Source organism: Vombatus ursinus, unplaced genomic scaffold (assembly GCF_900497805.2).
Source record: "Vombatus ursinus unplaced genomic scaffold, bare-nosed wombat genome assembly UNPS02011572.1, whole genome shotgun sequence".
Taxonomy (NCBI): domain Eukaryota; kingdom Metazoa; phylum Chordata; class Mammalia; order Diprotodontia; family Vombatidae; genus Vombatus; species Vombatus ursinus.
In genome coordinates this window covers 1,565,278-1,590,989 of record NW_020951350.1, presented here as the reverse complement: position 1 = coordinate 1,590,989, position 25,712 = coordinate 1,565,278, and the positions used below count along the sequence as shown (strand labels likewise).

The window sequence follows — 25,712 nt, the reverse complement described above, 5'->3', positions numbered from 1 at the left end:
CCCCTATCTTTTCTACTTTTACAAATAACGTATGTAAAATCAAAGTTGATTGTTCTTCGAATCTTTAATAGAATTTAATTATAAATCCATGCAATTTTGTCCCCTCCTCCTTTTGATAATTCGTTTATGTAGACTTCTGGAGAGCTAGTTATTTTCCCCATCCTCACTAACTCTTAAAAACTCTCCCAAAGAGGAATTTTATACCATAAGTAGAGTAGTTACAACTGTCTACACAGACCAAAACACCAAGAAGCCCTACAAAATGACAACCTCATGTATTAATGACTGAGAAAGCTAGTTACTAATTCTTTCACTCAGCGTACACACACCCCAAATAGCCCCCGTGCTCTGGGAGGGTGCATGATTTTTGTGCTCTGGAGTCCAATCAGCAATTTCTTTGTTACTACTGTAGTCTCTGCCCACACACCCTGCCATTCTGTGGCAAGTTTGTGGCAGACCAACTTTGTCCATCAACTTGTAGAAGAAGGGATATTACAGGAAGGGGAGTAGGGTGGGGATGGTGCCCTGCTAGGGGAAGGCAGCACTCAGTCAAAGAACTTAATAACAGAAATATCTAGGCAGGCACCAGCATGCCTATGGTTATGACTAAAGGAAAAAGAACTGTCAACCAGCCAGTGACAGTCTTGTTCCCTGAGAATATGGGGATAGGGACTATACCTTAGGAGACTGGGATAGGGACTAAGGCCAATAAAATGTGAATGTGAATTTCTTAATATGGGAGGGGATTGAAACAGCTTTGAGGTCCTGCACCTAGGAAGGAGTCAGAAAGTGAGCAATGGAATATCAAGAATAAAAAGACTAATGTCACCAAAGATGGGTTAAAAATCTAGGGATAAAAAGAGATAAACAGGGACATTAATAAAATAGAAGGGAAGGTATTGCAGCTTTGTACCCAGCTTTGGCATTTGCATCTGCTTGCAAAAAGGAGGAGGACATGGCACTGTTCAATCAGATGCCCTGAGAACCTGGCCACCCTGGAACACTATGTGGAGACCCAGGCCAAGGAGAATGTGTATGACCTGGAAGCCAAGATGGCCATGCTCAAGCTATACCAGTTCAACCAAGCCCTCTTCCAGACTGTAGTGACAGCCCAGATTCTGCTGAAGGCCTTCACCAATCTCCCTCACGTGGATTTCACCCTGTGCAAGTGCATGATTGAACAGGTTTATCAAGAAGAGCAGCCCATCAGTCAGTTCCTGTACTTGGGAGACTTGCTGGAGCCATTTGCAAACTTTCTGGCATGCCCTAGAGATGAGAACATGGATCTCTTTCTCCTTAATGGCATCATAGGCTTTGAAGACTCCATTTGAAAATTTATCTGCCATGTTGTGGGCATCACATATCAACATACTGACTGCTGGCTGCTAGCTGAGATGCTGGGAGATCTATCAGACAACCAGCTGAAAGTATGGATGAGCAAATATGGCTGGAGCTCCAATGAGACAAGACAGGTCTTTATTTGCAGTCAAGAAGAGAGTATCAAGCCCAAGAACATTGTGGAAAAGATCAACTTTGAGAGTGTTTCCAGCATCATGGTCTCCTCCCAGTAAATCCTTCTGCCTAATGTCTCCTTTTTTCTGCATTTTGTTTTCCACTTACATACAACCAGTTTCTTAAATAAAAGCCCTTTACTTCCTGAAAGAAAAAGTGGAAGGGAAGATGGCTGCCAATAAAATTAAGGTACTACAAATATCTCTAAATATTTATTATAAGACAAAGGAATTTGAACCAATACCTGATGAAATATAGGAAGATGAATTTCCAAGTAAGTGTGAAATCACAGCAGGATGTTTCCAAATAGTTTAGGAGAAGAAATAAAATCCTGAAACAAGTTAGAATGGAACAAATGACAGAATTTATGATCTTCACAGCAGAAATTAAGAGCAGAAGAGACGAACTCAAATCCATGGTGATGAGTCCCTCTAAAGAAGCAAAAGAGAAAATACAAATATATGGAAGTAAAGGGCAATCTGGGCAAATAAATGTGAAAGGAAAGAATGTTAAAAGAAAATACAATCTCTATAGAAGCAAAAAACATTGTGAAGACAAGATGCTTAAAGATCATAAGTCTCATAGAAGGACCAATACCCCATGTTAGAGAATTCACAGTCAGCTTTCAATAGCCTTAGTCCCTGTCTTAAATGACTCTTTAGGGGACAAGACTAGCATCCACATGTATGCTGGTGTCCTACCTTAGTTATTTCTGTTACTGAGTTCTCTACCTGAGTGCTACCTTCTTCTAGCAGAACACATATACCTATACCTATACCATCCCTTTTTCTGGAAGTTGGTGGACAGAGTTGAAGTCTGTTGCTTCTTGCCACAAAATGCTGGCATAAGGATATGGGCAGAGTGTGTGGCAGACACTACAGTAGTAAGAAAGAAATTGATGATGTACTCTGGAATCAAGTACAAGGGTCATGCACTCTTTTAGAGCATGGGTGGAGGCTGTTAGGGAGGAGTGCTCAGTGAGGGAATGAAAATGTAATGAAAATTCAAAAAAAACAAAACACTTTATTGCAGGAAAACAATTTATCATAATTTCTGAATGAGGATGGGATGGTAGAGGTGAAATAGAAACACTAAGAAAAAAAAACAAACAAACAAAACCTTGCGCTGCTACTGCAAGAGACACAGTGACTAAACTTAACAATTTCAATGATGGAAAATTCACAAGTGACCAAGAGAAAGAGAGACTACCAAATATAAAAGAAGGCAAAATCAAATAACACAAGACTATTCTGTATCCACAAGAAACCACAGGAAAGAATGGAATAATATATTGTGAAAAATAAAGGCCATCAAAACGCAACCTGAAATGACACTCTACAGGCCTGAACCTAATCAGAGAAAATGGACAATAAAAGAGAGGTATTTGAAGTAGTCCTTCAAAAAATGTAACGTGAGCAAATCATTCAATTTGTCAACACCTAAGCCAACAGAAACACAAGAAAAGTAAATAATCATAACTATCAAGGGAAAAACAAGTAATGAAATAAATTACTTCATCTCTAGAGATTATTAAAAAGAGAAAAAAACTAGAAAGACACCTATGGAGTTCAAAAAATAACATCACCAACAACAATAACACAGGGACAATTAAGGGTTTTCCTTCTAAAAGTATACAAGAGGATAAAGATGGAAGCAGAACTTAAAGAAATAGAAGTGATGGTAGAGGAACAAGCCTGAAACACCCGGGACTACACCTCACAATTCCTTCCCACAGGTAAATCAATGCATTTTGTGGATCTTAACTACAAAATGAGAGGGGACCTATAAGGGGAGGGAAAAGTAGAAGATACAGAGGAATGTGTGATTTCTACCCTCAAGGAGCTTACATTCTACTGGTGGAAGACAACACAAAAAGAAGCTAAAAAAGGGAGAGCTATGTGAGTAGGGAAATACCTACTCAGAAATAAGATGGAGAACTAAGTTTGGGAAGACATGGGTTTATCTAGATTTGAAGAGAGCATGAGTACTTTCTTAAATGCCTCCTCACAGAGGAACTCACCAATCAGAAGAGGACGTCATAGGATTAAACACATTGCCAGCATGAGGATATGAGTGGAGTTGATATCTCCATGGTCTAAGGAGTCATGGGCTGGTTTGGGTTTGAAAAGAGGAAGAAGATGGGTGTAAGAGAATGAGTGAGGTGGCAAAGGGAACAATTGAAATAGGGGGAAAGACAGTGGATAGATCACTGGCCCTCAAGTCAGGAGGACCTGAGTTCAAACCTGGTCTCAGACCAAACACTTGACATGTACTAGCTGTGTGACCCTGGGCAAGTCACTTAACCCCAATTGCCTAAACAAACAAAAAGAAAATAAATAAGGGGAAAGAAAGGAAGAGAACTTGAATCAGTGGTGGGAGAGGATCCCACTGAGAAATTCTCACTGGAGGACAGATATATTCTGTAACTGGAAGATGGAGATCTTACATTGGGTATAATCTGCAATGATTTGGTATTCTGAGAGACTGAAAAAAGGCTGTGCCTCTACTGATGCTATCCTTCCCCAGAAGGAAAATCAGTGCTCTAGGAGTAACTGATATCTAGAAAAGAGGAGAACATGGATCCAGATAGAAAATTCCATGGTAAAGGGGAAAGAAAGTGATCATGGGAAGGGTGGAGGTAGACTTAAATTGCACAATCAGGTGCACAGGGACATTTTAACCATGAGACAATATTTATATCCTCACTACCTCTGATATTTCATACTTCTAAGAGTGAGGCACAGCAGAAAAAATGAGAAGAAGAAGAAATATCTACAATGCAATAACATAGAAATTAAAATGTAATTGGAACATGTTTAACAAAATAAAAATATAATGCAACGTAGAAAATATTGATTTGTAATTTTCTAAGTCAATATTCAGCCACAGGCATCTATTTCTATTTGAGTTTGACACCATTGGTTTAGAAGACAGAACATAAAATGGGTACTTTAGAAGCTTTAGTTCTGTGAGAATTAAAGACTAAAATAGGTATAAATATATATAAACACCATGAACCAAAGTCTAAAAGTTTAGAAGTGACATAAAGGGAACAGAATTAATAAGGAGAGCAACATTAAGAAATCCTTTTTAACCCATGATGGAAAATGCTATCCACAAAGAACTATGGAGTCTGAATACAGATCAAAGCATACTATTCTCTCTCTCTCTCCCCCCTATCTCTCTCTTTTTTGTTTCTTCTTTCTTGTAGTTTTCCTCTTTGGTTCTAATTCTTCTTTACAACATGACTAATAGGGAAATATGTTTATATGATTGTACATGTACAGCCTATATCAGATCACACACCATCTTAGGGAGGGGGGGAAGGAAGAGAGGGGGGAGAAAATTTAGAACTCAAAGTGAATGTTGAAAACTAAAAATAAATAAATAAAAATAAAAAAAAATAAATCCGTTTTAGATCAAAAATACAGAAAATAAAAAAAATAACAAATACAAGTTGAAGGGAAATAGGGAGGAAGTTTAATTTTCTACTTAACTGAGAGTAAAAAAAGATGGAGGAAGGAAAGAATTAGATAATTAAGTATAAAGGGAAAAGGAAAAAAAAGTAGTCAATAAGTTAAGTAAAACTCCAAAACTAAGAAAAGTGGTGACAAACAAGAAGGAATACAGTTTGAGGAGGAGAGAGAGAACCTTCAGGCATAGGGCTGCCTGAAAGTAGAATAAGCAAAACATAATTTTAGGTGCAAAGTGTTGTCTTAAAAGATGAACAAGAAAAAAAGTCCTAATTCAGAAAAAAAGTAATAGTAGAGACAAAAATGGAGAAAAGTATAAATTTAACTCTCATAACTCTAAATGTAAATATATTAAACAATCCAGTAAAATGAGGGTGAAAGATGGACAAGAGAACAAAAGTCTACAATTGACAAGAAACACATCTAAAAAGCAAAGATATGCACAGAATAAAAATGAGAAACTGGAATTAAATTTATTTTGCATTAAGTGAATACAAAAAAACAGGCATTTCAATCATGCTATCAGAGAAAACAAAAACAAGAATTCACAATATAAAAAGAGATAAACAAGGAAATTATATCATACTGAAAGGAGCCATAAATAACAAACCAATATAAGTATTAAGCTTATGTGCTCCAAATACCATAGCATCTAAATTCAAAAAAGGAAAATTAACTTAATTACAAGACATAGCTAGTAATACAATAATGGTAGAAAACTTCAATTATCCTTTACTGTCAGAGTAGAAAAAAAAATGTAATAAAATGACAAACAAAAGGGAAAGCATAGAATTGAACAAATTTTTGGAGAATCTATTACTAAAAGATAAGTGGCATCTTCTAAATGGGAAAGCTAAGTAACATGCATATTTCTTAACCCTACATGGAACTTTTATAAAAATTGACTATGGGCACAGAGATATTTCAAATAAGTATAAAAAGGCAGAAACAATGAACACTTCCTTTATGAAGCATAGCACAATATGAAAAAAAATCAATTCAGGGAATACAAAGGACATAAACCCAAACAGAGTCTTAGTGATGAAATCTTAAATAACAAGTAGGTCAAAAAACAAGTCACAGGAACAATGAATAATTATGAATGTTAATTTATTGCTTGTTCAATTTTTTTCTGAGATTGAGATTTCAATTTTTTCCTTGTTTGGCAATTTTAGTATTTTTTATGTAATTACTTATGTATTTCATTTAAGTTACCTTTTTTACTGTTATATAATTGAACAGAATGGTTTCTAATAATTTCCTTTATTTCTCCTTCATTTATGTGAGTTCCTTTTTTTCATCTTTGATTCTGGCAATTTGATTTTTCTTTCTTTTTATCAGATTAGCTAAATGTTTATACATTTTATTAGTTTTGTCAAAAACTGTTGGGAGTTGTATTTATCAATTTAATTGTTTTTGTTTTCAATTTTCTTTCTAATTTTCAGAGTTTTATTGATATGTTAATTTTTTAAAAAGTATTGCTTTTCTAGTTTTCTTCTATTAGCTGCATGCTCAATTCATTTCTTTATTCTTTCTCTCTCTCACTTATGGAAGTATTTAGAAACATACATTTTCCCCTAAGGGCTATTTTAAATGCTTTTGTCATGTTGCCTTTTTATTGTCTTTTTCTTTGATGAAATTATTTATTGTTTCTATGATTTGTTCTTTGATTCACCAATTCTTTAGGATTAAATTTTATAGTTTCCATTTTAATTTGAATCCTTTATTTAAATTCCCCTTATTAATTATACTTTTATTGAATTGTGGTCATTTAAAGATATCTTAAACTTTTTTTTTTGCATTTTTGCATCTTTATGAGTTTTTATTATATCAGGACATGGTCAGTTTTTTTAAGGGTGCCCTACAAAGCTCAGAAATATATCTTTCTGTTCTTCTTTAGTAATTGCCACAGATCTATCATATTTAAGTCTTCTAAAATCTTGTTCAGGTTCCACTTTCTTCTTTATCTTTTGGTTACATTTTCCTAGATCACTTCTGTTTTGGAAATTAATTTGGAATTATACAAATAAGGTAATTGAAATGCCTATACCCCTTGAGCCAGAGACCCCATTACTGGGCTTATATCCCAAGGAAGCCACTGATAAGAAAAAAAAAACACTCCTAAAAAACTTATAGTTGTACTTTTTGTGATGGCTAAGAATTAGAAACAAAGTAGATGATCATCAACTGGAGAATGGCTAAGCAAATCATGGTACATGACTATAATGGAATATTATTGCACTTTAAGAAATGGTACATGTGATGAAAAAAAAGAAGTATAGAAAGATGTCTATGAACTGACACAGGGTGAAGGAAGCAGAGCTAAGAAAATAATATACGCAGTAAATACAATAATGTAAGTGGAAAGCAGAAGTAAATGCAACAAAATTATAATGATCATGCAAGGCTTGAATGAAAAGATATGAGAAAACACCTCTAACCTACTGTTTCATGGAGGTGAAAGATCCACAGATGTTAATCACTGTATATGTTTTCAGACTTTTTCACTGAATTGATCAGTTGTGATGACTTTTTTTTCTCTCTAAAAAATGTAATTTGTAGTATGGGATGGCTCTCTGGGAGGGAAAGAGAGAGATACAAGGGATAAGTATGGTGATATAAGAGACTTTTTAAAGTATATTTAACTGAAATGAGCTCAATTTTTGATACACTCAGATTTATCCATCAGTAGTGCATTCAGGTGGCAATATACCTAGACAGTTGGAAATGCAAATCTATATTTTATAACAAATGTCAGTGTAGGAGATAGTAGATTTGAGAATCATCTATATAGAGGCTACATAGTCCAAACCTTGGACATCAATGCCAAGGAAGAAAATACAGAGAAGAAAGAATAAAGACACAAGAATTCACTCTTAGATAATACCTACCTTAAGGGATCAGGACAAATGAGAAGGAGAAGTAGAGGGTTAATGAAGGGAATAGACGAATTCAGAGATACAGGATGTCTTTGAAACCAAGGAGAAGAATATTCAGTAGGAAGGCATGGTCATCTATAACAAATGATACAGAGAAGTCCAGGAGGATAACCCTGACATCCTCTGGTTCTGTGATTCTCCTGGGAGGCAGTGGGAGTGTAATGGGGGGAAATGGATTCAGATTAGACAGGTTCAAATCCCAACTCTATCATTTACTAGAAAATTGTTCACAACATAGGGTCTCAGTTTCCTCCTTTGTAAAATGAGGAAATTAGATAAGGTGATCGCTAAGGTCCCTTTAGGCTCTAACTTTCTCTGAGTCAGATGTTTTGCCAAGTACTGCATGTTCTGCATGATATAAATAATCCTCCATGCTTTTGAGGAAACTCCCCCAAAAATTTTCATGGAGAAAATGACAGATTGATTCATAACATGTATAAGCCAAAAAAAATGGAAAGGAGCATAAAATGGCCGAGAATACTAGCAAACAGCTTTCTGTGCCTTATGATGACTTAAAAAATAATCAGAGAATGCCAGAACTGAAAGGGGTCTTAGATGTTAGAGCTAGAATGGAACTTGGAAATATGAATTCAAAGAACGTTAGAACTGGAAGAGGCCTTAGAGATCTTCTAACTAAACCTTTCCTTACTCCTTCCATCCCAACTTGACAGATGGAAAAAGTGAAAGAACCAGCCCTATCCCCTATGGGTGGAAAACTGAGATTTCTGCATATGAAATACCAGCAGTACATTTACTTAGCACTTTATAGTTGACAGAATACTTTCACACCCATTATCTCATCTGATTCTCAAAACAACTCTGACAGTAAGAACCATTCCCCAATAGATTAATGATCAAAGGATATGAACATTCAGTTTTCAAAAGAAGATATCCTAGCTATACCAAGAACCTTTTAAAAATCTTCTAAATCACTAATAATCAAAGAAATTCAAATTAAAGGGGTTCTACCTCACACCCATCAGACTGTCAAAGATGACAAAGGAGAAAAAATGACATGTTGGAGGAATTGGGGAAAATAGGCAAGCTAATGCATTGTTGGTGGAGCTGTGAATTGGTCTAGCCATTCTGAAAAGCAATTTGAACTCTCTCCTTAAAGTTACCAAAATGTGTATAGGCATTTGGCCCAGCTGTATCACTACTAGGCCTATACCCCAAAGAAATAAAGCAGAAAAAACCTAGATGTACAAAAATATTTTACAGCAGATCTTTTGTAGTAGCCAAAATTTGGAAATTAAGGTGCTTTCCTCCTATTGAGGAATGTCTAAGCATATACGTAAGTGGTTATGTGTATATACATACATATATGAGTATATATTCATATAAATGTAATTGGATATCATGCCATAAAAAGCAGACAGTTTCAGAACTTCCATGAATTGATGCAGAGTGAAGTGAGCAAAACAAAAACAATGCTACGATGATAACATTACTGGGGAAAAACAATTCAGAAAAATGAGAATTTTAATCAATGTGATGATGGACCACCAGTAGAGAAGACTGAAGATAAAACATTCCACTCTCCTCCTGCCAGAGAGGTGAACTTCAAATGCAGAGAGAGATACGTATTTTCAGGATGTCAAATATCAGTCAGTCAGTCAGTCAGTCCATAAGCATTTATTAAACATCTACTGTCTTCCTGGCACTGTGCTAAGCACTGGAGAGACAAAGAAAGACAAAAACAGACCTTGCCCTCAAGGAACTCACAATCTAACAGGGTAGGCAACATGAAACCATCTATGTACAAAATAAAGTATAAATTCTACATAATCAACAAAAGGAAGGTATTAAGAAAGATCGAGAAAAGGGTTTTGTTTTGTTTTTTTGCTAGACTGTGCATGTTTGTGATTGTGGGGTTTTATTGGTTGTTAAATAAATGCATGCAAAAATCTATTTATTTAAAAAAACCCTGAGAAGTAGGCTAAGCAGAAGTTATTATCCTCATTTTATAAATAAGAAAATTGAGACTCCAGAGGAAAATTATTTGTTGTTTGATCAGACATTGACTAGATGTGGGAGTCAGTATTCAAACCCAGGTCTTGTGACTCCAGTCCAGTATTTAAATCATAGATGGTAGATTATAAAACACTCCATCTGGAATGTGCTCAGAAACCATCAGGTCGAACACCTTCCCAGCAGTTGCTGAAATGTTAATTATCCTCACTTAGTTGACTTAATGATCATTTTTTTAAAAACCAATTTTGTTTAGTTCCTTGGTCAGAGCTAACTTGTTTATTTTTATGAGTGGGTTTTTCATCTGTGCTTGTGTGTGTGTGATACATCATTGTCTTTCCCTTCTCCTTCCCTCTGCCAGTTGTGCAGTTCTCCTTATGGCCAAGCTACATTTCTCAGAATTACAAGCTTAGAAATCCAGCAATGACTGTGCCTGAACCTGGGCCCCATGACTTGGGCTTCAATCCAGACACCTTGTGGAATTTCTATTGTTTGCAGCCTTTCAGCTCTCATTACAGACCTCTGCCTTCACAAGACAAAATATGGTCATAAAATCAACTGTCTGCGGCCATTTACTTTTAGGCATGGTTAATGCCAAAACTGGAATCCAAATTGATGGTTAACGAGGTAAACTGCTCATGGACGTGTTAACAGACATGGACTCCAACTAATAAACAGATCATTAAACACAGGCAGTAAACAGCTTGCCAGGGGTCATTTATGAATACATATTTTAAAACAACAACAACAAACTTTTTTTTTTAGAGCAATGACTTTGTTTGGCAATTGAATCTGATAGGCAAGAGGTTATTTCTTTTTAATAATAATTCTTTATTTTTGTCTCTTGCTTTATAGTTTGTAAATCTCTTTAGGATCCACTGTAGGTGATGCATCCCTGTGAGGGTGATAAGGAAGGAATTATCATTAACTTCATTTTATAGAAGAAAAGACTGAGGCTCAAAGGAGTGAAATAATTTCCCCAAGTCCCAAGGCGTGTTCCCAAGCTATGAAACGAGACACATTCTATGACACTAACCCCCCCCTCCAATTTCCAAGGATTTGCTCTAAATATTAATTAATTTTAACATTGCTTGCTATGAGTGAGTTGGTGAGAATAGCTGTATAAGTTAGTGGTGTGCCTAGAATTCTACTTCTTGTCTTGAAATTTCCTGTTTCATTACCACCCTTTCTCAATCCTCCCACCCCAAACAATAGCAACCCAATAGCCTATTGGGCAGAGCCAGATATATATCGTGAGACAGGGAGCCATATATGACTTGAGGGACACTAAAGGATCCTCGGTCCCTAAATATCTCCCTCATCAGCCTGTCTTCATGCCTGAAATCTCATGATCAGAAGCATAGGTTATAGGAGCTTAGAATTAGACGGGTCAAAAAGTGACTATACATCTTGTCCTCTCTACTGAATTTGAGAATTGGTGTATGATTATTGAATCTCTTCTTGAACATTCCTCATTTTATAGGGCATATCTTACATCTAGATAGTTGTTTCCATGTTTTCTCCTTCATTTGAATGGGAGCCCCTTGACAACAAGGACCATGTTTTTGCCGTTTTTTTGTATCCTCCATGCTTAGCACAGTGCCTAGCCTTACACAGTTAGCTTAATCAGTTTTTGTTAACTGACTATCTCAAGCAAAAGTACTTGAAGCAATCGAAGGACTCCAATTATTTGTAATTTTAACAATAGCAAGGGATTGGGGGAGGGAGTCGTGTCAGTTCAAAAAACACAGATAGCTTTCCAGTAAGCTCTCTGTTTGAACTCTTTTGTGTGACAAGAAGTGCGCTCACTTTCTTTAGACCTTTCATCATGGAGGTGGTAGGCAGGGAGAATATGGGCTGTGCTCTCTTTTATTTTAGAATTTTACTTTTTATTATTAATTTAAATATCAAATAAAATGGGCAATTCTAAATATGTAGCAGAATATTGCATGTAAAATTGCAGGTCTCTATTACATATAGCTTGCTTTTCTTTAAAAAATACATAATAAATTCAACATATAACTTTAGGAGCTGTATTGCTTCTCTGTCATTATTTCTATCCTTATGTTCTCTTCTGTGCATTAAATGCATTTCAATGTCCCTCTTTCTAAAAAAGAAAATATCTCTCTCTAGATATCTATCTACTTTTCTCTCTCTTTCTAAATATATATATATGTACTTCTCTACCTCCCCTCTGCTTCCCACTTTTCCCCAACCACAAGTTGGAAAAAAATTATTGTAATATATATGTGTGTATGTGTATGTGTGTGTATGTATGTATGTGTGTATAGTCAAACAAAACACACCCCCACAGTGACTTCATTTGAAAATGTGTATCTCATTCTGCATCTTGAGTGATAGGATGTGTTCTTTTCTTCCACTCCAATGTGGAGCATAGGCTCAACTAGACAAGCTTGAGACTCAGTTGCTGGACTCCCTTTTCTTCTTTGCCCCTCTTTCCTTCCTTCCTTTCTTCTTCTTCCCTCCTTTCCTTCCTCCTTTACCCCCTCCATTCCTCCTTTCCTGTCTTCCTGAAGAATACTTTGTGTTCTGATGAAATTAAGCGTCAGCTTTTCTCTCTTTTTTTTAATTTTTATTTTTTCAAGCCATTGGGGTTAAGTGACTTGCCTTGCAGCTAGTTAAGTGTCAAGTGTCTGGAGCCTTATTTGAACTCGGGTCCTCCTGACTCCAGGGCCAGTGGTCTATCCACTGCACCACATATCAGCTTCTCTAGAGAGTATAATAATAGTTTTAAGTTACATTAATCCTGTTTTAAAATGTCCTGTCAACATGTGTTTTGAGACCTTGTACCCATTAACATTTCTCCTGTGTACCAGATTTGCCTCATGTATTAAGTACATTTCTACTATCCCTTTGGGGACACCTAGACATGAGAACAAACCAATGCTTTAAACAATTCCCCTTCAGGGTGTTGGGGTAGGGACTTAATGAGCCAAAGAGTATGAAGAAAGGCAATCTGACCTCTTGTCATCAGAGGTCAAGCTCCAATATTAAGCACTATCTGTGTACCATGTATGGGTACAGAGCAGGGGAAGGAATAGGAGGTAGGACTGTCAGGAACTTCCCATGTTACCCAAAAATACTTAGCAACTGACATTTATATAGTTCTCTATGACTTAACAGGTCTTGATATACACTATCACATTTAACAATTCAATTATCCACCTCATCTTCTTTACTATTTTTGTTCAATTGTTTCAGTTGTGTCTGACCCTTCATGACCCCATTTGGGGTTTTCTTGGCAAAGAAACTGGTGTGGTTTGCCATTTCCTTCTCCAGATGATTTTACAGATGAGGAAACTGAGGCAAACAGGGTTAAGTGATTTGCTCAGAGTCACAGACCTAGTAAATGTCTGAGGCTAGATTTGAATTCAGGTAGATGAGTCCTCCTAACTCTACGTGTAGCACTGTATCCACTGTACCACCTCGCCTTTATCCTCCTTTTAATGGTACCCTTAAGATACAGTCCTACTAGTGGGACCATTGGATCAGAGGATATGATTGATTCAGTCACTCTTATTGTGAACTTATGTTGTTGTAAAGGCTGACAACTTTCAACAAGTTGTGTCTCAACTTGCACGATCCCTGAGTTTCCAGGGCTCTCTGGGTGGAGGAGGGCCAGGAGGGGAGATTATTGAAAATTATGATTTCTTTTTTTTTAAGAGCTGGAGATTGTAGCTGTCTGTGGGTTCTAAAAGTTAGTAATGGCTCACTCCTTCAAGCAATTGGCCACCAACACATTCACCCCTAGAAACAGGCTCCAGTTTCACCTTCTGGTTTAAACTCTGCAAATAAGAGTGCAGAGCAATGGAAGGCACTCTGACCCTGGCACCAGGGCACCTGCTTTGAATCTCAGCTCAGCACAAAATGTCTGAAAATTGACTTCCAAGTCCTTTGATTAGGTGTTGACAGCTATCGTTTCAGCCACTTACCAACCATTTTCATTCACTTATCTAAAGCTCCAAAATAGGAGCATTTGCTTGAAATAAACTTCACTCTCTTCACTCCGTAAGTTTCAATAGTTGCATCCATGTCCTATTTCACAAACCTATTGTGTTTTATCTTAATTATATTCTTTTTTAAACATAGGCTTTGATGGATATATTTTGTTTTTATATCACTTAAATTTTCTCTGTATCCCTCTTCCTTCCCAGAAAATCATTCCTTATAACAAAGAATTTTTTTTAAAAAAGAAAAGATAAAATTAGCAAAACTGGTAATTTTTTTAAAAATCTGACATTATATATAAATATTTCTGTTAGTTGTCTCTGTATATTGGATACCAAACTCTTATCTGCTACCTACATTTTTATATTTATTTTTTTGGACAGGACCTGATGAACAATCTGTAGTCTTAGAGTTACCTGGGGCATTGAGAGGCTAAGTATCTTATCTAGGACCACACAGCAAATATCTCTCTGAGGCTAGACATGAATTCGCTCTTCCCAATCCTGAGGCTGGTGCTGTCCCCATGGCCTCTCTAAAGTCTGTGATTCTAACATGAGGTCTTAACAATAACTATAGACATGGAAACTCTTAGAGTTGGGAAGAATCTTAGAAATTGTGATGTCTAATCGTGTTTTATAGACGAGGTAGAAGGTTTGGGGCGGGAAGGTCACACAGCCCGGTAGAGGCTGCGCTGGGGGTTGAATGCTGGTCTTAGAATGCTCTTCACTACAGTTGCCCCTTTGCTGTTTTCATGGTTCCCCCCCCAATTAAAATAAATTTATGCCTATGTGATACAGTGTAATTAGAAGTGGTTCTGGGGTCAAAAGACCTAGATCCAAATTGCTCCTTTGATTCTCACTGGTACAACCTTAAGCAACTCATTTAATCTCCCTAGCTCTCAGCCACCTCTGTGTAAAATCAGGCAGATGATCTAGTGGGCTCCTAGGTTCCTTCTAGTTATGATCTAGTTTATGATCCTATGATCATGGACATTTCCTAATATACTGTTCCCCTCCCATCCCCACCCCACCCACCTACCCAGACACACACTCAGAACTGAAGTCATTTACTGTCCCAGATGAGCTCTGATTAGTGAGCTTTGACCTTATTTTGCCTGGAACCCAGCCTCTATTCCACGTCCCAGCCATCTCCAAACCAGGCCACTTCCCCACCTCCTTCTCCTCTTTATGTGTTGCCTTCTCCCCATTAGACTGTAAGTTGCTTGAGGGGAAGAACTGACTATTTTGATTGCTTGTATTTATACCCCTAGCACTGACATATGCTGTTCTTGGCATATAGAAAACATTTAATAAATGCCCTATCTATCTATCTATATCATCATCACTTATTTACATCTGTCTGTCTATCCTCTGTCATCATATTCTACCTTATTTATCTATCTCCATCTATCATCTATGTCTGTCTATTTATCATCTATCTATGTTTGTCTGTCTGTCTGACTTTATAAAAATGGCAATTGGACTATAGAAATAAAGAAATCACCAAGTGAGAGAGTATAGAAAAAAATATAAGAGGACTCAGGACAGAGCCTAGGGATGGTGGAATGGATGAAAATCTAGCAAAAAAAAACAGTGATTAGTACAAAACAAAATAATCAAATGTAATGAAAGGACTAGCTAATTGGAGTCTGGACCTTAGGGCACGCTCAGATTTGCCTTTCCAGGTAAATTATACAGAGCACGTACAATATTCTCTACCTGGTTTCAATCTAACATTTTGGAGGTTTGGTGAGTGACCTCCTGGCTTTGAGTGTCTAAGTAGTTGATGTTGTAGGATAGTTTCTAGTTGGCTGAGGAACTGCAACTGAATTCCTATAAAAGAAATTTAAACAAGAGACTCTCTGCCCTGGTGGCTTCTTCCCTGGCAGGGGGGATTGCTATTCGCTTCCAGGTGAGGAAGGTACACTGGGCCCTACCTCCCACCCAGCTACCATGAATGTGAACACACAGTGTCTCTCTTTCTTTGGTCTTGTGTGTGTTTGTTATTTCCTCATTTGGAGGTGGAATTGACTAAACTGCTATGCTGTGAGCTTCAACATGTTGGAAGAGCCATCAGAGGTCCCATCAGTACCTGGAATCAGTAGCAAAGGTCAATGGAACAGCAGCTAGTTCTAGTGAGAATCTAGCACTGAAATATGACTTAGACTGGAGTGAATTGACCCATCAAGTGATGCAGCACATCATACAAGTATCTATCCAAACTGACCAAGAGAGCAATTTGTCCATCAGCAATGTCATACCTGGACTCAAACTTGGTGGAAACACTGAGGGGGAGAAAAGGACTCCTGGGGCCAAAAATCATGAGGTACCATATGCCCTCACTTGTTCTTTACGTGTGTGTCTTACTACCTTGAATTCACTCTCCCTGAGGACTTGAATGTGTGCAGAAGGGAGAGTGTACCCCAACTTAGGTGATATTTTCACAGCTTCTGACCTTGTAAAAAGTTCATTGAAGTTAACTGGACAATTGATATTGGGGTAGGGTAAACACAATGGATGGGGGCTCAGGAACAACATTGCTTTATAAGTCACAATCCTGAGAGTTATCCCTAGAACTCTCCCTGTAGGAGTGAGGGCTGGGAAAATGTGTGCAGAGGTGTTGCTACACAAATAAACATACAAAACAAGAGGGAAATGCCCCTTGCCCTAAACCTTTGGCCTTTAAAAATGTGGAACCAAATGAATGAACAAATAACAAATTACTCAGTCAATGAACATTTAGTAAGTACCTACTATGTGCCAGGCATTGTGCTAAACTCTGAAAATACAAAGAAGGGTAAAACACAGTCCCTGCTATCAAGAAACTCACAATCTGATGGAGGAGACAACATACAAATAACTATGCACAAAAAAAAGGTATATATAGGATAAACTGGAAATAATCAATAGAAGGAAAGCACTAGAATTAAGAGAGGTGGGGAAAGGCTTCCTGTAGAAGGTGGGATTTTAGTTGGGACTTGAAGGAATCCAGGGAGGCCAGAGGTAGAGGTGAGGAGGAAAGCATTCCATTCATGGAGGAATGGATAGTCAGTGAAAATGTATGGAGTAAAGAGACAGAGCATCTTATTTGAGAAATAGTGTCACTTTTGTCACTATAATGGTAGAGTGTAAGGTGTAAGTAGACTGGAAAGGTTGGGGGGTTGGAGGTGAGGGATTTGAATGCCAAATAGAAGATTTTATATTTGATCTTGGAGGTGATAGGGAGCCACTGGAGTTTAGTGACATGATCATTTTCTCAGAAATGAGAAAATAATTACTTTCATTCCATGTTTCCTTCCAGACATACTCAAACCCTACCACCCATTTCTCTTCTCTTGTTTTCCTTCCCCTCCCTTCTTCCTTTCTTTTTCTCAGAAATATTAGTTTTTAGTTCAATCTCCTTTCCTTTATTATTTTTAAAATAATTTTTATATATTTTAAGTTACCAAGCATTTTTTAAACTCTCCCTCTTCCCTACTCACTCCCTGCAAAAAGAAAAGCAAAATTAAAAACAAAAACCTCATAACAAATATACACTGGCAAACAAAACAAATTCCCCCATTCCCAAAAATGTGCATCTTGTCCTAGTCTTGGACTATATTTAGTCCTTCACCTGTGTGCAGAAAGTGGGTAAGATTCTTTATCATCAGTCTTCTGGAACCCTGGGTGGTTACTGCATTGATTAGAATTTTTGTCTTTTAAAATTGTTCATTTTTTGCAATGCTATTGCTATAGTTTAAGCTGTTCCAAAAATATTGCTGAGTCTATACATATGGTTTTGGTTCCACTGATTTTGTTCCATCTAAGTTCAAATAGAACTCTTCAGATTTCCTTGCATGCTTCATATTTATAATTTTATAGCACCACAATATCTTTTACATTCATATATTTTCTTCCACTACATTTTATGATTCACAATTATTTGGGAGCCTCATTTACCAATTTTTAAGTATTATGATGTAGTCTGAAAGTGAACTTTATGTTCCCCTCTAAATAGTACTTGAGGTGAGTGATCTGTTTGCCTCCTACCTAAATATGGGACTTTCCCAGATCATCTCATATTTTGTCCTCTTTGGGACAAAATTCCCAGATCATCTGGGCCTCAGGGTTTTTCTTGGTGCCACAGAGGTTAGCTCACTATGTACTTCAATCCAACTAGCGTTTATGGAGTAGGATGCTTCCCTAGTTCTCATGATGACAGTTTAGCTTTTTCATTGTCCTTTTGGGTGACGCCCACACTTTCAGAAATGCCAGACCATGAGCTTCTGACATGTGACAGTTTCCCTTCTGAAATAATCACATGTGACTGATGTGAATGTCAACTGACAGAACAGCCTGTACCACACAATTTATCCCTTAATTATATACTACCTTTTGTCAGTCACTGCTGATTCCTTTCACTGACAGTCTTATGGATTGAGCTGCTGGGTCTCTGCCTCCCTACTGGGGAGTGAGGAAGTGGTGTCCACAGTGACAACTGACAGGACTGGAAAGCAAGAAACATTTCTGGGGAAGAAGGGCTTTATCCAAGTTGAGATTCAAGAGAATAATTAGTCCACAGAGTAAACTATTCCAGTTAGGCAGGGAGTATTAACTGGGTCTGAGATAACCAGACCCCAAGCCAGGGTTTGCAGGTGCTGGAATGAGTTATCATGCCATCAGGCTGGCCTTGAGGAATGCAACCATGATTTTCAGTCATTTGGTTTTTAGTGAAACCTACCAATATAATGTGAGGCAGCTAGATGATTCAGTGGATAGAGCAGTGGGCCTGGAGTCAGGAAGATCTGACTTCAAATCGAGCCTTAGATAGCTGTGTGACTGTGGGCAAGTCACTTAAACTTTGTTTGACTTTATCCACCAGAAAAGGAAATGTCAAACCATTCCTGTATGCTTGCCCCATGGATGGCAGGTTCACAGGGGTGATGAAGAGTTGGACATGATTGAACAACAACAATGAGCTGATGAAATCATTAAGTGAAAGAGTATAGAAAGAGAAAATAGAACCTGGGGAGTAAACTCACATAGAAGAGGTGTGATATGAATTGTGAACCAGCAAAGATAATGGTAAAGGAAGAGTAAGGTAGGTGGACAGATAACCAGGGATAACTGTAAGGAAGATTCAGAGAGGAGAGGATATTCAGTAGGAAAATATGATTAATAGGATCAAATACTGAAGAGAGATGGAGAAGGATGAAGAATAAGAAAAACCCATCAAATTTGGCAGTTAAAAGATCATTGGCAACTTTTGAGAGCAATTTAAGTTGAATAATGAAGTCATAAGTCAGATCTAAAAGGGTTGAGAAGTGAATGAGAGAAAAAGGGAGAGAGTGTGTAGATATCTTTCTTTTGGAATTTGGCTTTCACAGAAAGAGAGATACAGGACAATAGCTTGAGGGGATAGTAGGACCCATTCAGGGTGTTTTTTTCCCCTACAGAATCAGGGAGATTTAGGTATATTAGTAAGCAGCAGGGAAGGAGCCAGTAGATAGGAAGAGATTGAAGGGTAAAGAGAGAAAGGTGAAGATTATGGGGGTAATCTAATCAAGAAGAGAGAGGAGATGGGAACAAGGTTACATCTAGAAGGGTTGACCTTGGCAAGAGTAAGGGTATTTTTTTTTTCATAGAATGTTGGTTGTAAAGGAGAGAATGAGTGATGATTTCAAGGAGATTTTGAGGTATAGTGAAAGGACAAAGGATAATGATCTCTCTTTTCTTGGTAAAGTATAAAGTTAGGTCCTCAGCAGAGAGAAAGGACAAGAGAACAGTGTGGAAAACTTAAAGAGAGTAGAGAAGATTTGGAATCAGCCTCTGTGAGGAATGGAGTTGAAATTAGAAGTAAAAGAGATTAGATAACATATATTTGTAGTAGATTCAGTTGACTAAGTTACATTATTATTTTCACTTCTGCTTATTTGCATCAATAAATTCAAGTCTGCTGGTGGATCTGCCTATCTCTCCTTACTCCAATCTATCCTCCATTTAGCCACTGATGATTTTCCTAAAGTGCATGTCTGACCAAGTCACTCTCATACTCAATGAACTCCAATGGCTCCCTACTGTCTTCAGGAAAAAATACAAAATCCTCTGTTTGGTATTCAAAGCCCTTCATAACCTAGCACTGCTCCTACCTATCCAGTCTTCTTAAACCTTATTCTTGGCCATATACTCTTTGATCCAGTGAGTCTAACCTCCTTGGCTGTTCCAGCAACAAGATACTTTGCACAACCGTCCCTCACTTAAATCCAGCTCACTTGCATGTTGTGGCATCACCTACCTGATGTCATGGTCCTCTTTGAGAACAATAACAACAACAACAACTCCATCTTTCAACTCCAGGCATTTTCTCTGGCTTTCTCCCATGCCTGGAATGATTTCCCTTCTCAACTTTGCCTATTGACTTAAGCTGGCTTCCTTTAAGTTCCAACTAAAATCCCATCTTTTTTTTTTTTTCAGCCAAAGACAAGGTTTATTAGAACATCCATCATATTGGGCAGACTCTTAAGGAATTTGAGCAGTGGCTAGATTTTAAGAATCTGAGCCTAAAATCCCATCTTTTAATAGAGGCCTTTCCCAATCACTCTTAATTCTAGTGTCTTTCATGTTAATTATTTTCTATTTTCCCTATATATAGCTTGTTTTGTATGTATTTGTCCACTTATTGACTCCTCCATAACTCATTGAGGGCAGGGATTATTTTTGTTTGCTAGGGTTTAGCACTTGCTTGGTGAGTTGTAGGTGCTTAATAAATGTTAATTGGTTTATTTTGGTCTACAAAACCAGCCCAGACCTCCCTCATTCTACATAAACAAAACTCTTCCCTTGACCTTATCATCCCCTCAAGCAATTGTCCTTTTTCTACCAAACTTTTCAGATCCAAGCCTTGGAAAAAGATCTCTCTACACTTTTTGTTTCCTCACTTTCTCTCCTCTCACTCCTCACCCCCTTTGAAATCTGGCATTTGACTTTATCACCCAACTGAAGATGTTCCCTCGAAAGTTACCAGTGATCTCTGAATTGACAGATACAATGCCCTTTCAGTTTTGATCTTCTTTAACATCTCTGCAGAATTTGATACTATTGACTTCCTTTTCCTCTTAGACACATTTTCTAAGGTTTTGTAATATTCCTCTGTCATGGTTCTCTTCCAATCTGGTTAGCCATTGATTTGCAGTCTGCTTTGCTAGATCATTAACCATGTCCTGACTACCAACTGAGTGTTCTATCTTGGGCTCTCCTCTCTATATACTCATTCTTTTGGTGATCCCATCAGTTCCCATAGATTAAATTATTGTCTCTATGTAGATGACACTCAGACCTATATGTCAAATCTTTATCTTCCCTCACTGCTTACCCCCGGGCTCTAGTCTGCCAATTGGATAATTCCCACTGGGTGTCCTAACAATATCTCAACCTCTCCAAAACAGAACTCATTTCCTTTCTTTTCAAAGCCACCTCCCCTCACTCCTCCCTCACCCGTAATCAATTGTCTGGTCTTGATTTTACCTTCACATCTGTTCCTCTTTCTCCACTTACATGACCACCACCCCTGTTGGGAAAGGGGGTGGAGAAAAGGATTTGTATAGCACCTATTATGTGCCAGGCACTGTGCTAAACACTTTTACAAATATCTCATTTGATCCCTAGAACAACCCTCTGAGGTAGGTGTTATTATTTGTATTTTATAGTTGAGAAAACTGAGGCAGACAGAGGTTAAGTGACTTGCCCTAGATTTACACAGCCATTAAATGTTAGAGATTGGATTTGAACTCAGGTCTTCTAGATTCCAGGACTAGCACTCTACTCACTGCACCACTGGCTGCCTCTGTTTAGAGTTTTATCATCTTCATATTGAACTATTACAATAGTTTTCAACCACCTCACCCTGAATCAAGCATGTCCTTTCTCCAATACATCTTCTGTCTGCCAAAATGATATTCCTACATTATGTGTCTGAGCATTAGCTTTTCCTTTTTAAAAAGGTCTAGTGGCTCACTCTTGCCTCTAGGGTCAAATAAATACACACTCGTCTGGTTGACATTTTCAAGTTCTTCCCACTCTGGCTCCAGACTTATTTTCCAGACTTATTACCTATTACTCCTCCTCAGGAAGGTCAACTTCTAGTGACACTGCTCTTCTTACTGTTATCTTACACAATATTCTATCTCTCTCTTCCGGGCCTTTGCACTGACTATCCATCCATCCATCCATCTACCTATCTCTCTCTCTAGCATTATCATCTGTCATCTATTAATCTTGTCTGTGTACATGTAAGCACCTAGAGGGTAGAGGTTACTTTGCTTTTGCCTGCCATCCACAGAGGAAAGACCAAGTGAATGGAGAACATCTATTGCCCATATTTCAACATGCATTTGATAGAAAATCTATAGGGCTTCTCCTGGAGTATGCGTATCTACGAGAGACTGTACTGAGCAGGAAGAGAACAATCTGAATTTCTTTGAGAAATTGTAAAGCTTCTTTAATGATCCCAAGCTTCCCATATTTGTAATGTTCCATCTTTTTAATACCAACATTCAACTGGTGTTGCTATATGACAGTAAGATATGGAATACAAGAGATCTGTGAAGAATTAAACATGGATACGACACAAAGAGCAGTGGAGAGATGCATGATGGCTATGAGCAGGCTGCAATACATAACCAGTGAGAAAACTGACAAACAGGCATAAAAGTATATGACACTGGTATCCTCACAAGGTCAGGATTAAAGGAGGAAGGCTTGTAGCATGTTGTGTGGAGCCCTATGAACTTCCTGGAGGACATGGATGAGAGTCACATGGGTTAGGTGGATATGGATGAATTTCAATCTTCATTATTGGAGAGAATTTCCAAATTTATAAGGTCACAGATCCATTTGAGTCTTGAGAGTGTTACCAACAACTACCACAATGTCTGGTGCATAGTATATACCTAATATTTGTTAATATAATGAACATACTTAATATATACCTAATATTTGTTGTCAGATGCCTCCAACAAGGATGAAAATGGCATCAAGATCAGCTACCACATTGATGGTAAATTATTTAACTTGAAAAGGTTACACACCGAGACTAAAGTAGAGGGAGAGTTGGTGTGTGACTTTTTGTTTGCAGATGATTGTGTACTCAATGCAGCCTCTGAGGCTGAGATGCAACAAAATATGGATCAATTCTCTGCTGCTTGTGCTAATTTTGGCCTGACAATTAACACCAAGAAAACAGAGGTTCTTCACCAACCAGAACCATACCATCCATATGTGGAACCATCAGTTGTAGCAAATGGAGAAATTTTGAATAAGTTCACTTACCTAGTATACCATCTGAAGGTCTACAGAGCCACTGTGCTACCTCATTGTTATATGCCTGTGAATCCTAGACAGTATACTAGTGCCATGCTAGGAAACTGAATAGCTTCCATTTGAATTCTCTTAGGAAAATTTTGATGATCACTTGGCAAGACAAGGTACCAGATACTGAGGTCCTTTCTTGAACTAAACTGAGAGATTCAGTATATATACATTCATTATTGTGGATCTGTGCATCTGCATTCTAGTCTGGTCCCAGCATTAGGGCCAAAATAGTACTTTGGGTATACAATAAGAATAAAATTCTCACATTCCCCCAGCCTCATGAGTTGGGAAAATTTTGGAATCAACAACAGCTGGCATTTCTATTCAAAATGAGTGTGTAAATGCAACAATTACAAACATAACTGTTAATATTATTATTATTAAAAGCAGCCTCACAAGTTGGGAAAATTTTGGAGTCGATAGCAGCTGGTGTTTCCATCTGAAATGGATGTATAAATGCAACAGTTCATTACTGTTAGTATTATTAAATGTAGCAATAGCCGTATACTAACAATCATAAGACTGGTGTTACTCTCGTTGAGAAATAAAACTCCCATTTGCTTGCTTGTCAGAAAAAATGCTCCCATTTCATTGTCTGTTGAAGAAGCCCTTTATTTATAGATGTTCCAAAGGAAATTTGGCTCTCCTACCATATAATGTGATTCATGAAACTGGGCCAGGGATCTGGAGATCCCAGGACACTCAATGCTCCATAAGCTAGGAATTTGGAACAACTCTCCAAGTAAACAAATAGAGGATATATATATTTTTCTAATTTCAGGGCTCTTTGAACAATGATTTTCTAAGTTGTAAGTGTATAAAATTAGCAACTACTCTGAATTAGGTTATGGAATTTCAGAGCCTTTTAGGACTCTGCCAAACCCCATTGCTTCTCATCCACACTTTAAGCACCAAAGAGATGACACATTGCTTTAGTAGCCTCTTAAGTTTATTATTTATCATAAGTCCTGCAAAAGTTCATTCTCCATGTGCCTTGACTCTGTGGGTTAAAGGGAAATGGACATTAGTTGCTTATTAGAAAATCTAATTGCTCCTAGTATATTAGGAGTCACTAAGTCCCTGAAGATAGTTGCCTTTAGTCTACTTGTGAGTTGGGGTCAAGGGAAAATAAAATTTTTGAAAGGAAGCCATGATCAAAAAATTTTTTTTAAAAAGAAGGAGGCCATGATCAACAGAATCCCAAGATTTAAAATAGGATTTTGGTTATTGCTAAATATTTCCCTAAATGGAAACTTGGATACAATAGAAATGGGGGAAACCAACTCCAGCTAAGGCATTCCTATAGAAATGCTAAGGGTTAGCATCCTCTCAGTGAAACCCTTTGCAAAGGTGATATTGCTCTAGTGTCTAGTCTAATATGCTATGGGCTCCATCTAATTCCAGGCCCATGATTCAAAAGGAGACATGCTATCTGTTAATTCCACTATTAATTAAAGCAAGCTGATGACTCACTTGCTATGTAATATTGGTAAACTCCTTTCCCTTTAATGAATTTACTTCCTCGTCTGTAAAATGAAGGAGTTTAGATGTCTAAGGTCTTTCTAGTTTCCATATTCTCTAATTTTGAGCTTCCTATTGGCTCTGAGATATTTTATACTCTATTTGTTAATACTAAGTATTTAAAAGTCTCTTCCAACACTAATAGTCTGAGGTTCTAAGATTCTGTGATTACTAAGTACTTTCTGCTAGGTTTGCAGCAGGTTGCTTCCTTGCTATGATTTCATAACATCCTTCTCAGTTAATCAGAGGCATTCACTTGCTTATAACTGTAGAGTTATCCTGTAACTGAAGTTTCTAAGTGCTAGGATTCCACAGGATTTCCAGACAATCTCTATGCCTAGATTAAAAAAAAACAAAACAAAAAAAACCTCTTCTTGGGAGACACTGATGAAGCCCATCAAATTTTGTTACCCTGGAATCTTGCTTCCTGTTCTGACTGGATGAGCAGAAGAAAAAGCAAAACCCCAAATACCCAACAGGGCATTAATGAGTCACTTCCCTGGCCATTAAGCTGTGGACCATGGCTCTCACCACCAAAAGCAAACAAACAAAACCACCCACCAATGTGAAAGTCAGAACTGTTGGCAGAGTTGCATAGGAAACTAGGAGCCAGCAGACATGGGTTTGAGTCCCAGCTCTTAAAATTACTAGGTGTGTAACTGTAGGAAAAGTGACTTAGTTTCTTTGCGTTTTAGTCCCTTCATCTGTAAAACAGGGATTATAATGACTTGCACTACATAATTCATTGGGTAACCATCAGGCAAATGTTTTGAAAACTTTCAAGAGCTACAGAAATATGCCATTCTTATTTAGAATCAGACTACCAGGTAGGGGCAGTTTTCTATTGCTGGATGTGGCTGGTCCCTACAGATAAGTCAGACCTATGTTCCTTTGTATGAAGGAGTGAATAGATGCACTGGAAAACTCCTGAGCCCAGGGTTTGGGCCAAGGTTTCTGTATACAGATGATCTAGGAGCAGA

The 25,712-nt window shown here is 37.6% G+C and overlaps 1 pseudogene; it reads left to right on the top strand.

The window, feature by feature from the left end:
* Positions 1-1,571, top strand: part of LOC114038987 — a 36,547-nt pseudogene extending 34,976 nt beyond the window's left edge.
* The last annotated feature ends 24,141 nt before the right edge of the window (positions 1,572-25,712 follow it).